Source organism: Sorex araneus, chromosome X (assembly GCF_027595985.1).
Source record: "Sorex araneus isolate mSorAra2 chromosome X, mSorAra2.pri, whole genome shotgun sequence".
NCBI classification, from domain to species: Eukaryota; Metazoa; Chordata; class Mammalia; order Eulipotyphla; family Soricidae; genus Sorex; species Sorex araneus.
This window is the reverse complement of record NC_073313.1, coordinates 221,453,163-221,467,136: the sequence shown is the minus strand read 5'-3', so window position 1 is coordinate 221,467,136 and position 13,974 is coordinate 221,453,163. Positions and strand designations below refer to the sequence as shown.

The 13,974-nt window shown below is 37.6% G+C and overlaps 1 protein-coding gene and 1 pseudogene across 6 annotated transcripts in view; one reads left to right on the top strand and one right to left on the bottom strand.

Annotated features, from left to right (window-relative positions):
* Nucleotides 1–13,974, bottom strand: part of GULP1 (GULP PTB domain containing engulfment adaptor 1) — a 294,404-nt gene that overhangs the window by 160,158 nt on the left and 120,272 nt on the right. The window lies entirely within an intron of this gene.
* LOC101554358 (60S ribosomal protein L14-like) lies at nucleotides 2,754–3,396 on the top strand (annotated as a pseudogene).

Genomic DNA, 13,974 nt, shown 5'->3' with positions numbered 1-13,974 from the left:
GAAAAGGAGTCCGTTCAATTGCATTTAGTTTTGTCAAAGATTTTGCAACTTTACCTCTTTTCACCCTTCACTGCACTTCCCACCCGATACTTCTTTACCCAAACTTAAGACTCTGGTTAAAAAGCTAAAACAAATTGTTCTGAAACCATAGTTTGGAGGGGCGACAATCTCCCCTTGAAGAATTCACCCCCATACATGATTTTTCTCTTTGACTGAACCAAGATAACCTTAATAATAACTTTTACTCGGAGTAGGAGACCAGATCTTTGCTTCTATCATACTTACTGGCCACTGAGCCTGTACAATAAAGCTCTCCTCAAAGTTCACTCACCTTCCAGTTCATTATCATATTGAAAAACACACTCATGATGTTTCTCTGTCATTAATATAATATATTCGCTGGATATTCCTCAATTGGTTAGCATCAATATTGTTCCTCACGAGTATGTATTAATGTCCTGAAAACTGTTAGAATGACAGCTCTGTCATCCTCTCTCTGCAGGGCATAAAACCAGATCCTCTCCTCCCTTCTTTAAAGCTTATTTTATGGCCAGTGCTGGCAGATGTCCTTCCCAACTGAAGTCGCTTTCATGAGAGTAGTGTCCCTTTATTCTTTTCCCTTGTTATCTGTTATTACAGACAATAGCCTGATACTCATTAAAAGTTATTTAATAGTCATTGTGTGATATTTTCTTTGACTATTGCATAAGTAAATAAAAGTCAAGGGGCAGGGGGAGAGGTGTAATGCCTCAATAGTACAACACTTACTTTGCATGTGTAAAGCTCATGCCAATCCTTGGCATTGAAAAAAAATTATTTGTAGAAATGAAAAATAATGTTATCACAGTGTATTCTCTCTTTAGAAGGCAGTTTATATGCAAACAATCCCAGGCACAGTTCAATAGATTTCAGACAGAATAGCTAGTGTAAATATGGTATACAACTGACTTCAATGGAAGAGGATCAGTACCCTGTTTCTCATGGGAAAATACTCCCTCAAGTAGACTTTGCAAAGTATAACAACTACAACATTTAGTTATGCTTTCAAGAAAACGTCTTTAATAAGGAATAATAGCTACTGCATTCTGTCCTCTCGTATGGGGCCCTCACATCTCCCTTCCATTCATGATTTCCATCTTCCATCAGCCATGTCTTCCAAAATTACATACAAAACTTAGAAAGCTGACTGTTTCTGCGGACAGTCTGAACATGTTGCAGATGCTAAACACCTCAACATGTGAGCACAGAGAGATATGTGAGCAAATGGCAATTAAGATACATTGAAGCACAGAAAATACAAGATAAAGGATCGAGTGACCAAAGGTAACATCCATGGGGCTGGAGTGATAGCATAGCGGGTAGGGCGTTTGCCTTGCACGCGGCCGACCCGGGTTCAAATCCCAGCATCCCATATGGTCCCCTGAGCACCGCCAGGAGTAATTCCTGAGTGCAGAGCCAGGAGTAACCCCTGTGCATCGCCAGGTGTGACCCAAAAACCAAAAAAAAAAAAACCAAACAAACAAAGGTAACATCCATAACATCCAACTTCATTGTTAAGTCATTACAATACATTTGCACACTAAGAAAAAAAAGTCACACAAACAGGTACCCTGGGAGTTTACAATTACCATGAAACCCCCTGAATACATAAAAATATGGTTACAATCTGGGTTGCTCTTAGACTCTAGGAAGCCACCCTCAAATTCCTCTCTTATAATTATCATGAATATCACACCCTTGGGCTGGAGTGATAGCACAGGGGTTGGGCATTCGCCTTTCATGTGGCCGACCCATGTTCAATTCCTCCCCTCCTCAGAGAGCCCGGCAAGCTACCAAGAGTATCGAGCCTGAGCGGCAAAGCCTGGCAAGCTACCCGTGCGTATTGGATATGCCAAAAACAGTAACAATAAGTCTCTCAATGAGAGACATTACTGGTGCCCGCTCAAGCAAATGGATGAGCAAGGGGATCACACCCTTTATTAATTTACCCTGTTTTAATACCAATATAACCTAGAAATGGGTGAATATAAAACACTACTCTCTCTGGAGTATGTCCACACTCCTAGTATCTACTGCTCGTCTTACTGTCAAAACCAGTTTTGTTCTACTACCTGAATATATGCTCTCTAAATTGCAACAATTTATTTGATCCCAAATGAACACACTGTCTTTTAACTGCTTCTTGATTTTTAGGTAAAAAGAAAATCAGAGTAATATTTGTCTTTAAAGAGATAACAGCCCCCCCGGAACAATTTAGTAAGTGTATATAAACACAGAAGCAACAGTCAGAAAGGACAATTAACAAAGTAAAATAAAGCAATATCAAAGAGAAGTTATTCCAGCAGAAACTGTGTAATATTTTGATAAATTAAACAATATTATTTAATTAATAATAAATAGGTTTGGACTATTTTATTTGATGGTACGGTGTTCTTAAAATCTTTGAAATTTTCTACCTTACAGTGATAAAAGGGGCGTACTTTCAGTAAAGTAGCAAAAGGGCCAAAGACAACACAAAGGAGAACAGACCCACACGATGGAGTTGATGGTTGAGGGGGGTTGAAATAAAGGGGCTTTAGGATCCTTGGGGGATGGAAGTGGGTACACTGGTGAGGGGTGTGGTGCCACAGTCATGTGCATGGGAAGCCATCAATAACAGTATTGTTAACCTGAGACCCTCTATCAAATAAAAATAACAAAAGTTAAAAAATAAAAATTCCGGCCTTCTCTCTTGTCGGCCGAGCGCCGCCGAGATGGTGTTCAGGCGCTTTGTGGAGGTCGGCCGGGTTGCCTACGTCTCCTCTGGGCCTCGTGCCGGGAAGCTGGTGGCGATCATCGATGTTATCCATCAGAACCGGGCTTTGGTTGATGGGCCCTGCACTCGGGTAAGAAGACAGGCTGTGCCCTTCAAATGCATGCAGCTCACGAACTTCATCCTCAAGTTCCCACACAGCGTGCGTCAAAAGTATGTCCGGAAGGCGTGGGAAAAAGCAGACATCAATACAAAACCGGCGGCTACAAGGTGGGCCAAAAAGATGGAAGCCAGAGAAAGGAAAGCCAAAATGACAGATTTTGATCGTTACAAAGTCATGAAGGCAAAGAAAATCAGGAACAGAACAGTCAAACTTGAAGTTAAGAAGCTTCAGCAGGCAGCTCTCCAGAAAACTTCTCCCCAAAAAAGCCGCTGCTGCAAAGGGTGCAGCCGCAGCCACTGCTGCTGCGAAGGTTCCAGGCTGCAGGCAAGAAGACCCCTGCCCAGAAGGCTCCTGCATAGAAAGCTGCAGGCCAGGAGGCAGCACCACCTCCTAAAGCTAAAAGGGTCCTAAAGCTCAAAAGGGTCCGGAAGCTCCTGCTCAGAAAGCAGCTGCTCCAAAAGCATCTGACAAAAAAGCCTAAGAGCACAGGGCTCTGTGACAGAGTAATAAAGATTCTTGCTGATGTGTGGCAAAAAATAAATAAATAAATAAATAAATAAAAATAAATAAATAAAATAAAAATACCAAGAGAGGGCCTGAGAGATAATACAGGAGTAAAAATCCCAAGAGAGAGCCTGAGAAATAACATAGCAGGTAGGATACTTGTCTTGCTCACAGTAGACCTTGGGTTTTATCTATCTCCAGCATTCAATGCCCCGAGCACTGTCAGAGTGATTCCTGTAGAGCCAGTAAGCTTTAATCATCTCAGGTTGTGCAACCCCCCCCCAAAAAAAAATGTCCTAAAAGAGAAAACCAGTAAAAGAAAAGAGAGAGACAAAGAGAGAGAGAGGGGGGGGTATATTTTGTTACAGGAGGCTCACGTTCAGTTCCAGCAACCTGCGGTCTTCTGGAAGCCCTGTATGATTTTTTTTTTGTGTGTGTGGATACTGCAAATGCGGCCTCGAGACCTCCTATAGCCTAGTTCTCCCTCCCAGAGAACCTGGCAAGCTACCAGGAGTTTACTGCCCGCACGGGAGAACATGGCAAGCTCCCCATGGCGTATTCATATGCCAAAAACAGTAACAATAATGAGTCTCATTCCCCTGACCCTCTGAAGAGCCTCTAGTGTGGCACCGTTCGGAAGAACGAGTAGAGAGGCTTCTAAAATCTCAGGGCTAGGACAAATGGAGACATTACTGGGTCCGCTCAAAGAAATCGATGATCAACGGGATGAAAGTGATGCAGTGATACAGTGATAATAAGCCCCTTGCACTCATTTCAGAAGTTTCCGGGAAGGATTTAGCTCTTGGTGATGGACGAGATAAAAACTTTGGTCCTTTTGATTTAAAAGGACAAAAGACTAGCTCGAATAGATATGTCCACAAAAATTTTTGGTCTTCTGGGGTTCTCCAAATGATGTCAATGGGAAAAATGAGGAGCAAGAAGTTAGGGAAGTACTCAGGAAGCACTAGTAAAGTCTGTCATAAGCAAATGCATACAGGGACACTAGCATCCCATTGGCCCTACTTGACAGCCCTCTAGATGTGTCTAAAATCACTGGAGTTGCACAATATGGGTTCCCAACACCTGAGGTCTCTTAGAGCGATGTCCTCAGGTTGAAGCAAAGGTTGCTCTTAGCAGGAAAATGAAAAATTAGTTCTAAATCCCAGGGTTCCAGATCCGTTGAATGTTTGTTTGAAAGTTTGTTTGAAAGTACAATAAAAGTGAAGACAATTTTTTTTTTTTTTTTTTGCATTTGGGTCACACCCGGTGATGCTCAGGGTTTAACTCCTGGCTCTGCGCTTAGGAATTACTCCTGGCGGTGCTCAGGTGACATATGGGACACTGGAGATTGAACCCGGGTCGGCCCTGTGCAAGACAAACACTCTACTTGCTGTACTACCTCCAGCCCCAGTGAAGACATGAAGACAATCTTGGCGTGGGAGAATGTGGTACAAGATGAGGAGATCCATGGGGACATAGAAGGAAAGTACAAATGGAGATTGGGTCTAAGGAAAGGGTAAATGGAGGCTGGCCTAAGGTGTGGGCGATAAAGAAATGAACATGTCAAATTGTGTTTATATTGAGAAGAGAGCTGAAACTTCTCACAAACTGGCACTCTGGGGAATAGAGGAGATTTTAGAAATAAATTGGTGATCTCTGAAATAATCAAGGAAAAGAATGAAATGCCAACTATGGAGTAAACTGTGAGACAAGGTTTGCCTTGTGGCCACTGATCAAGCAATTATAGTTTATAGCTCCAAATACATATTGTTATTGATTAGGAAAAATATTCTAAACCCATTTTAAATCAAAATTCCTCACCCATATTTGTTCCTTTCCCCACTAAGTCTAGTTTCAATTAGAACAAAGGAAGATGGGCAATGTGAGAGGAAAGGGCACAGGAGTCTTTTTGGTATTGGATGACATGGTAACTTAGGGGTGGTTATGTAAAATCCTAAACACATGGACTTGCAATATTCACTGCAGAAATTTTATGAACTATAATGAAAATCATTACGAAGGGGTGGGGCAGGACAGGCTCAAGGCATAACAGAACAGCATTCCTTTGCAAGCTTAAGGAATGAATCCAATCCCCTGGCATCACACATGCATCGAGTGTGATCCTCTGTCTGCTATCTTTCTTGGTGAGATCAAGTCACACTGCAGCCAAGTGTATAGGAAAAGGGGGTGGAAAACCCCACTGTGTAAGCGCAGCAACTGAAATATGTGCAAGAGCCACAACCAGGAAGTATGACTGGCCCACACCAAGCCCCCATGAGAGTACATGTATGAGGCACCCAGCACCACAACCAAATTATGTGTGTCTTAACAAAGAGTGTGACCCCTGGAAAGTGCCTCTATCACTGCTTCCTGAGAGGTGTAAGCATCATGGAGCACTGTGGCCAAGTGCAAGCACCAAAACCTGATGTATGACACCAGCAAGCACCCCAGCTTAAAAATTATGTAAATGTGAGAGAAACGGCCAAGTCACTGGAACTCGAGATGCAATCCACTGAACATGGGAGGCGGCTGTCCAGGAGGGACCCTTTGAACACTAATAGAGGGAAGCGGCCACTCTGATGATGGGTATGAAGCTGGAATGATGGATGCATGAAATGTATAACTAGCATTCTTGTGAGTTCTAGTACCTCAATACAAGTGTTTTTATTTTTTAATCACACCTGACGATGCACAGGGGTTACTCCTGGCTCTGCACTCAGGAATTACCTTTGGCGGTGCGAGGGGACCAGATGGGATGCTGGAAATCGAACCCAGGTCGGCCGCATGCAAGGCAAACGCCCTACCCGCTGTGCTATTGCTCCAGCCCTACAAGTGGTTTTTAAAAGAAAATAATGAAAAGAAATAGTGTGGGTCCACAGGCAGTGTGTGTATAATCATCAATCACCACCACAACAACATCAATAAGAAGAAAGAAAGGAAAGGGAAAGTTAGGAGGAAATTTAACAAAGGGGAGCAGGCACAGTTTTAGGGTGTTGAGAATATTTTAAAAATTAAGAAGAAAGGAAGAATCTGAGTAAGAGTGTACTCATATTCCACCTTCCTTTTCTCTAACCACAAAAACCAAAGTGTGATGTTAACCTATTTTATAAATGTCCTTATAAAAGCCTTCTGTGTTGTTAATGTTTAAATTGTTCAGACTATAGTTTCCTGCACTATATATCATTTTACATATATCATTTTACATTCAGCAATTGACAGTATAAGGGAATATGTAAATCTTATCTAAAAGCACCAATTTAACCTTTTGCTTTTAAGTAAAATCATTTATTTTCTTGAAGTATTGAAATAGTCATATTATTTAAGGTGGATTAAACTAAAAGGGTATAAGATAATATTAAAGAAAGTCATCAAAAATTGTTGTTTTCCTGCTATAAAGGATAAAAAAATTGTTGTTTAATTTTAAATTCTTCACTGAGAGTCATAAAAATTACTACAACAAAACAGTTATTGTGAGTCAGAAAGCATGTAAATTTCACATATATACCTTGGGATTTAAAACCTGCTTTCGAATGAAACAATGTGACAAATTAGTAGCTAGCTGTCCTTTGATTTGAGAAATGCTAAAGAATACCTTGAAAACTTAATTTTTCAAAAGTTCTTCTTACTCTTTTATGCTGAAATAACATACATCTACAAGAATGTTGATTTCAGAGCAAATATTAAAACCAATGTGGGAAAATAAATGCTATTTCACTTCTAAACTGAACAGAGGGTACTTATATAAGTCAAGTCTAGCTTAAAGTTGATTAAGTACAACTACCAATTATATCATGTAGGCTCTAAATTCTAAAGAGATCTGAAGAAATTATTCAGGAATTTAATTCTTTTTTTTTTCAGAGATTTTTTTTAATTATTATTATTATTATTTATTTTTTTTAAAATTTTTTATTGTGGAAAGTTACAAAGTTACAAAGTTTTCAGGTTTAAATCTCAGTTATACAATGCTCGAATACCCATCCCTTCACCAGTGCTCATTCAGGAATTTAATTCTTGATGCTCTTCATTCCCAAAGAAGGAAACATAACCTAGAAAGCATAAGCTTTATAAAAAATTCCAGGATACTGCTTCACAATACTTATCAGCTAGCAGATGCTATGCATAATAGGAAAAATATTATTTCAAGGGTTTTAACATACTAAAATACGGAGATCTAAAAGAATTATTCTAGAAGACATAATATGATATATTTGATGAAAGCAGGCAAAAGTAGGAGGAATAATACTATAGTCTGGATAAGTAGAAAAACATGTTAGTATCACTGCAGAACAATCCAAATTTTATAATGGTATTGCCTATAAGCCAAATACTAAGGATATAGAGATAAAGATACAGTTCTAATTAAATAAGTCATTCTAAAACTGGTTTCGATTTATTTTTCTTTATGAAAGCAATATGGAAAATATTATTAGCATAAATTCAATGCACACACAGAAACTTATGCATATAATACACTGTAATTAAGTACATATCTATTGAAATCTGCCTAAAATACAGAAATCAAAAGGTATAGCATAAAAACTAATCTTGAATAAAGATTTCAGTATTTATTTTCCCTGAGAATTCCAAGGAATTCAAGTGTCCCAATTTGGAAATGTCATAAAAAGAAATCATACATCCAAGACAACAAAATTTAAAAATACAGAAACAAAATGTATAAAACTTAATGGCAAGATGTGATGGTGAGACTTTTAAGATGGTCGACAAGATTCTTGTCCCTTATGCCCTACATATAATTTCTCCCACATGATTATTATACGATCTCCCTCTGAAAATTAATTTTAAAAATACTGCAAAGACAAAGAGATTATGCATATATAATAAAGATCCCCAACCAGCTGACTTGGGTTTGATCAAGATGAAAATTCCCCTGGCCATTCCTTGTTCAGTTTACTGAGAAGGCTTGAAGGAACTGTGCCTTTTCTGAAGAAAGAAGCTCTCTTTTGACCTGGATGAAGCAAAGATTCATAGTGTAAACCACCTACTAGGAGAGTCTAGCCTTTCCCCCAAATTAGGGGTGCAACGCCCAGTGAGCAACACATGGGCATGAACACACACACACACACACACACACACAGAGGCTAAAAGTGGGGCTAAAAGTGAGACTCTTGAAGAGCATATGTATGAGCATCACAGCAACCCTTCGTGACTGGTACAATAAGAATGTATGTGAGCACCAAAGTTTAAGTGTGATCTCTGTGAACACCCTGGCCTGAATGTGTAAGTACCATAACCTAATACACAACTCCCAGTGAACACCCATGCTACATGTGCAGGCACTACAATCAGTGTATTAGCAATCCTCAACGGGGAGAAGGGAATGGGACTGAGATAAAATTTAAAATAAAAATGGAAAAAAATGAAGATACATAAGTGCATATGCATATGCAAAAGTACGTATATATGTATATATGTATTCACATGCAAAATAAAAAGCTTAAGTTACAATATATATCTTCTAGTGTGGGTACTATAGAATATGAAGAATAGTATGAAAATTGTGAAAATAAGAAGGGACATGGTGATCGTCTTTTATATAGCAATGGCAAGATTTGTTTGAGTCAGACACGAATGCAGAGAAAGAAAAAAAGAAATTCAATATTGCTCATAGAAGAAAAAAGAAATTTAAACAAAACATATGGGGGACGGATTCTATAAATGATCGAATATAAATATTGTATGTGTATCTCATAATAATGCAAGGACCCAAAGTCTTGGTAAGTACTTCATCATGCACAGCTGGTGCCAGCCAGGGATCGCCTCTATGTTGGGAACCAAGAGAGCTTTCTTTGGCAAACTAGAGCAAGAGAAAGAGTTGATTTCAGGGTTGAGTCAGAGAAAATCCAAAATAAGCCTGCACTTCTTTTATAGCAAAGAGTATTAAAGTGTTCAACCAATCATGAACATAGTCAAAGTGACACAGGAGTCCACAGGGACCACTTCTGATACAATATAAATATTTTAAAATAATGAAAGTAGTGGATTATAAGCCACTGAATGAAGTAAGAATCTATGAAACATTGATGATGATATATATATGTATGTGTGTATATATATATATATATATATATATATATATATAGGTTTGTGAGAAGGAAACTCATGTTAATGTAGAATGTCAACTTAGAAAGAATAGCAGAATTAGAACACCACTTGGCAACCATCACAGCAAAATATAAGGAACAGCACTGCCAAAATTAGTGGGTGAGTTCTGATAAAGACCAGATTTACTTCTAAAAGTTTTCCAATATACCTCCCAAATATTAGTTAATTTGTATAAAAAATATTGGTTGCCAAACTGTACAGAAGAGAAATCTAGATGATAGTATATTAAACAAATTAAGAAAATATCTATATTAAGACATAGGGAGATATACGCATTCTGGCTGCTAATGCAGAAAAATCCTAGCCATCACTTCCGTGGTACTCAAACTGAAAAGATCATGTCCTTATGTAATTATGAGGAAGCATTAAAAGAATCATATTTAAAGATATTCTATAAAGTATATTGTGTTCTTTTAAACTGTTAAAGTTATAAATAAATATCTTCAATACTTTTCTTCAGAATAAAAAGAAAAGAGCAGCTACTTAGTTCCGCCATAGATGTCATTCCATATAGAAGCAGAAGGCAGCAAGAACCTTTTTTCTAAAAATGAGAGTACGATGCTCCATAACCCTTGAGTCCTGAATGCTTACACGCCTCAGCACTGCTATGTCCCACTGCCTTTAAAGTTCTTTCCCAGATTAAGCATAAATTTGCATGTCCTGCCATCCTACAAGACAGTCACACCCTCTGCATAAGCCCCCATGAATGATCACATATGAAATCATACACTGGCACATGTTTTTGCTCTACTAACCCAAAAGATTTTGCAAATGCAAAAATGCCTTCCTTATGGGCTTAACTCAAAGGTTTACATATTGTTGATACTAAGAAAAAAAAAACACTTAGCTGATTAATGAATGAGTAAATAAATAGATGATAAAAAAAAGCAAAGGGCTTTTGATAATAAATATCACTTCACTATTAAATCTATTTAATTCTAAAATTTTCACCATTAATTAAAAAATTTTAGCAAACATTCTTTTAATACTAAAATCTTGTTATACTGACTTGTTAATTATCATATTGATTTCTACATGTATGCTTATATGCATGTATGTGCAATGAAAATATTTCAAGTTAAAATATAAACTTCACTCAGATTCCATATTTTTACAGGTACAAAGCTAAATTAAATGTAATAACAAATGATTCAAAAATCTAAATATGGGAAAAATACTTGTTACCCCACAGAGGAATATATCTACTCTTTGTCAATTCATTTTGTAGTGAGTCTACAAAAATTGACTAGAATCATTTTAATTTTTATTTTAAATGAACATTCCCATGAAGTCAAATTTTCATTAAGCAAAACTTTTGTTATGACTGACGACACAAGTCTTCTGTAAGAGTATACATTTTTTAGTGAGGTGAATATAATTTTAATTAATGATAGTGTAGTTGAATAAATATGAGCAATTTTAAGTTATTTTAAAATAATCTAATTTTTGCTACTTTAAATTGGAATAAATTATACTATCACCACCATTAGGAAAATCTACTAAAGTATATCATGCTGCTAAGAAAGCTCACCATAGCAATTTCAGTATTTATAGAGTGTGCAAACTACTTCTGGCTCAAGAAGTGACAAAGAAATTATTGGAAAATGTTAGCAAATAGTACAAGTTTGAGTAAATATGAAATGAAATGAAGAATCCAGTGAGCGATGCTTTTAAAAGCTCTCAGAGTGGCTTGAGAAGAAGATATAGTCAAATAAAAAATAAGCCATGTTATTGCATAAGAAATAACTGGAAAATGAATTTCTATAAAAATAAGTGAGAGTAGGCAACCAAAGCAACCAATTTGTTTAATATAACAATAAACAGAAAGACCCTATGCATTTCTATAATAATTATTATGCTTTGCATGCACTCTCACTGTCCAAATTCTGCAATGCATTTCAACCGCTTTTGAAAAACTCAACTCAATCTGAAAAAATTCTGATTCTTAGTAGGGTAGGGTGGTCACAGGACTAGGGAGTAGTAAGGTCACAGGACTAGGGAGTCTTGGGCCATTCTAGGCAATGCTTGGACCTGATTAGGTGGGAGGCATGTGGTTATCAGCGATTAAATCCAGGGCCTCAAACATGCAAAACGTGTTATTGATCAAGATCATAAGACTTCTCAACTCATACTTTAAATAAAAATGTTTTTATTACATGAAATTCTTTAAATAATGCATTGGATATTTTCTTGAGTCAGACACAGAATAATTTCCAGGTTGTTAAAACATTTTCAAAATTATAAATTGCAATACTTTATATACTTACCTTTTGGTGGTATGGAAATTACTTCTTGGGGCCATTCCTGGCATTACTCAGGGGTTTCTCCTGGCTCTGCACTCAGGAATCATTCCTGTCAGTGTTCAGGGATATGGGATGCCAGGGATTTAACCGAGTTAGGCCACTTACAAGGCAAGTGCCTCACCTGCTGTACTACCTTTCCAGCCCCTGTAATACTTATTTTAATTACCACTATGATTTGGCATTTACTTAAGAATGAAAAGTATATAAAACTTTAAGCATATATATTCAAAAATAATTATGTAGCTATATATAAGTACTATAAATGTTTTGTGTGTATTTTATTTGCCAGTCATTTGTATACTACGTATTAACTGCATACTATACTACTTTGTGGCTTGCCTTCATAAAGGAAAAATCCTGCCCTTGGACTATGTGACAGTCATCATTTCCAGGAAGTGAGACACAGTCCATAAATTGGTATAGGAGAAATAAAGTTGAGATTGGTGCCAATTTTCTAACTGGCATTTCATCTCTTCCATTACAAGCCTAAAAAGTATAGGACTGTTAGATGAAAGGACATATCAATGTGTTCTGAAACAGAGTGTCTAGCCCTGTGACTTGTAGTAATCCAACTGAAATAACACTGGGATAGAGTCCTTACACTTTTGTTATTCCAGTCACCTTAGTTACTTGTGTGTGGCTGGCACTTAAATTTTTGAAAGCAACTAACTTGTTACACAATTTACAAACCAAAGAATTCATTCATAAATAATACACAATTCAAACTTTTTTAGAATATTTCCAAATTTGTGTAACTTAAGTCATAATCTAATTGTAGACCATGGTCTTCACCTCCAAAGGTTTCCAGCAATGACCCTGAAAGAAGGAAAAGTATAAAGAAGAACAGAGAAAACAAAAGAGAGAAGACAGAAGGGAGGAAAGACATATAGAAAGAATTTTGTTTTAAAAAATAAAAGCTGTGCCTAGAAACATAATTGAAAGCTAGAGAGCTGAATTTAATAAAACGTTTAAGGAGTATTCACAGTTTATTCTAGATTATCATATCTTCCTTTTACATTGACAGTAAGAAGCATCACATACTGTGTATTCAAAATACATGTGGGCTCTCCTGTGGAGTGTGTTCAGTGGTCAGGCTACTTTCCCACCCTGGATGGCCAACAGCGATGGACAAAAGAAGGAGGAAATGGGGGCCAGGCTGGGTGGTCATCAATTGCCATTTATTCCAATCTAGTCTTCCACTGCCTCCTTCCAGTGTCACTCACTGCCCATATTCCTTCTTCCCATCCCACTGTCAACTGCCTTAGTTATAGAGAACAATCATCAAGGGTTGGAGGTAGCAATTCCACATAGGTGAGAAAGTACAATTAACATATGTAAAACCCTTCCTTCTAGGGAAGCTTCTTCTAGGACAAAAATCTCATCCTGCAGGGAGATCCACCAAAGGGCAGAATTTCATCTAAGGGCAAATTTCTCCTTTCATTAGTCCATAACCATTTAAACAGTCACCTTATATTTACTACTAAATAATCTTTCAAGCTATTGTGTATGGACACAGTAAGAGATGTATTAAGGTAAAAGGGTGGCTCTCCTGAGAACATCTCGCTATAGTCTCAGACTATAGTTCTCAGGTCAGATTAGTCCTTCCAAACCCTAGCAAGTTCCTTGTCCAGTCACTTCTCTTTGGGTCATGACAGAATTTGTCTACTACCGTGCTCCTAACTTATTGTAATTTTTATGAAATTGGCCTGTCCTGTTTCGATGCCAGGGTAGCTTACCATTTGCCCTGGGTTCATTCAGTCCCTTTGTCAGGACCCTGCTTTTGAGATGCTAAGAACTAAGGGCAACTGAGGCTTAAGTTCAATAAATATGGCAGCTGCTCAGGAATAAATATTATTCGAGGTCAATTAACTCCCAATTATAAGAGCATAACATTAACTGTCCTCCTGTGTCTCTACAAAAAGGACATTGCTCTAATGTAAACTATGCAAAAGATATAAGGGAAGGAGAAAAGCAGCATTTCACTTACAAATACAAATCTCTTAAAAATTTGACTTTACAAGTCACAGATTCTGGTTAGGGGGAACAAGTGATTAACAGATAGGGGAAGCAGAGCACAAAGGAGATGATAGAAATGATTACCAAGGAGATGGGAGTGTTTAGGGAGTATT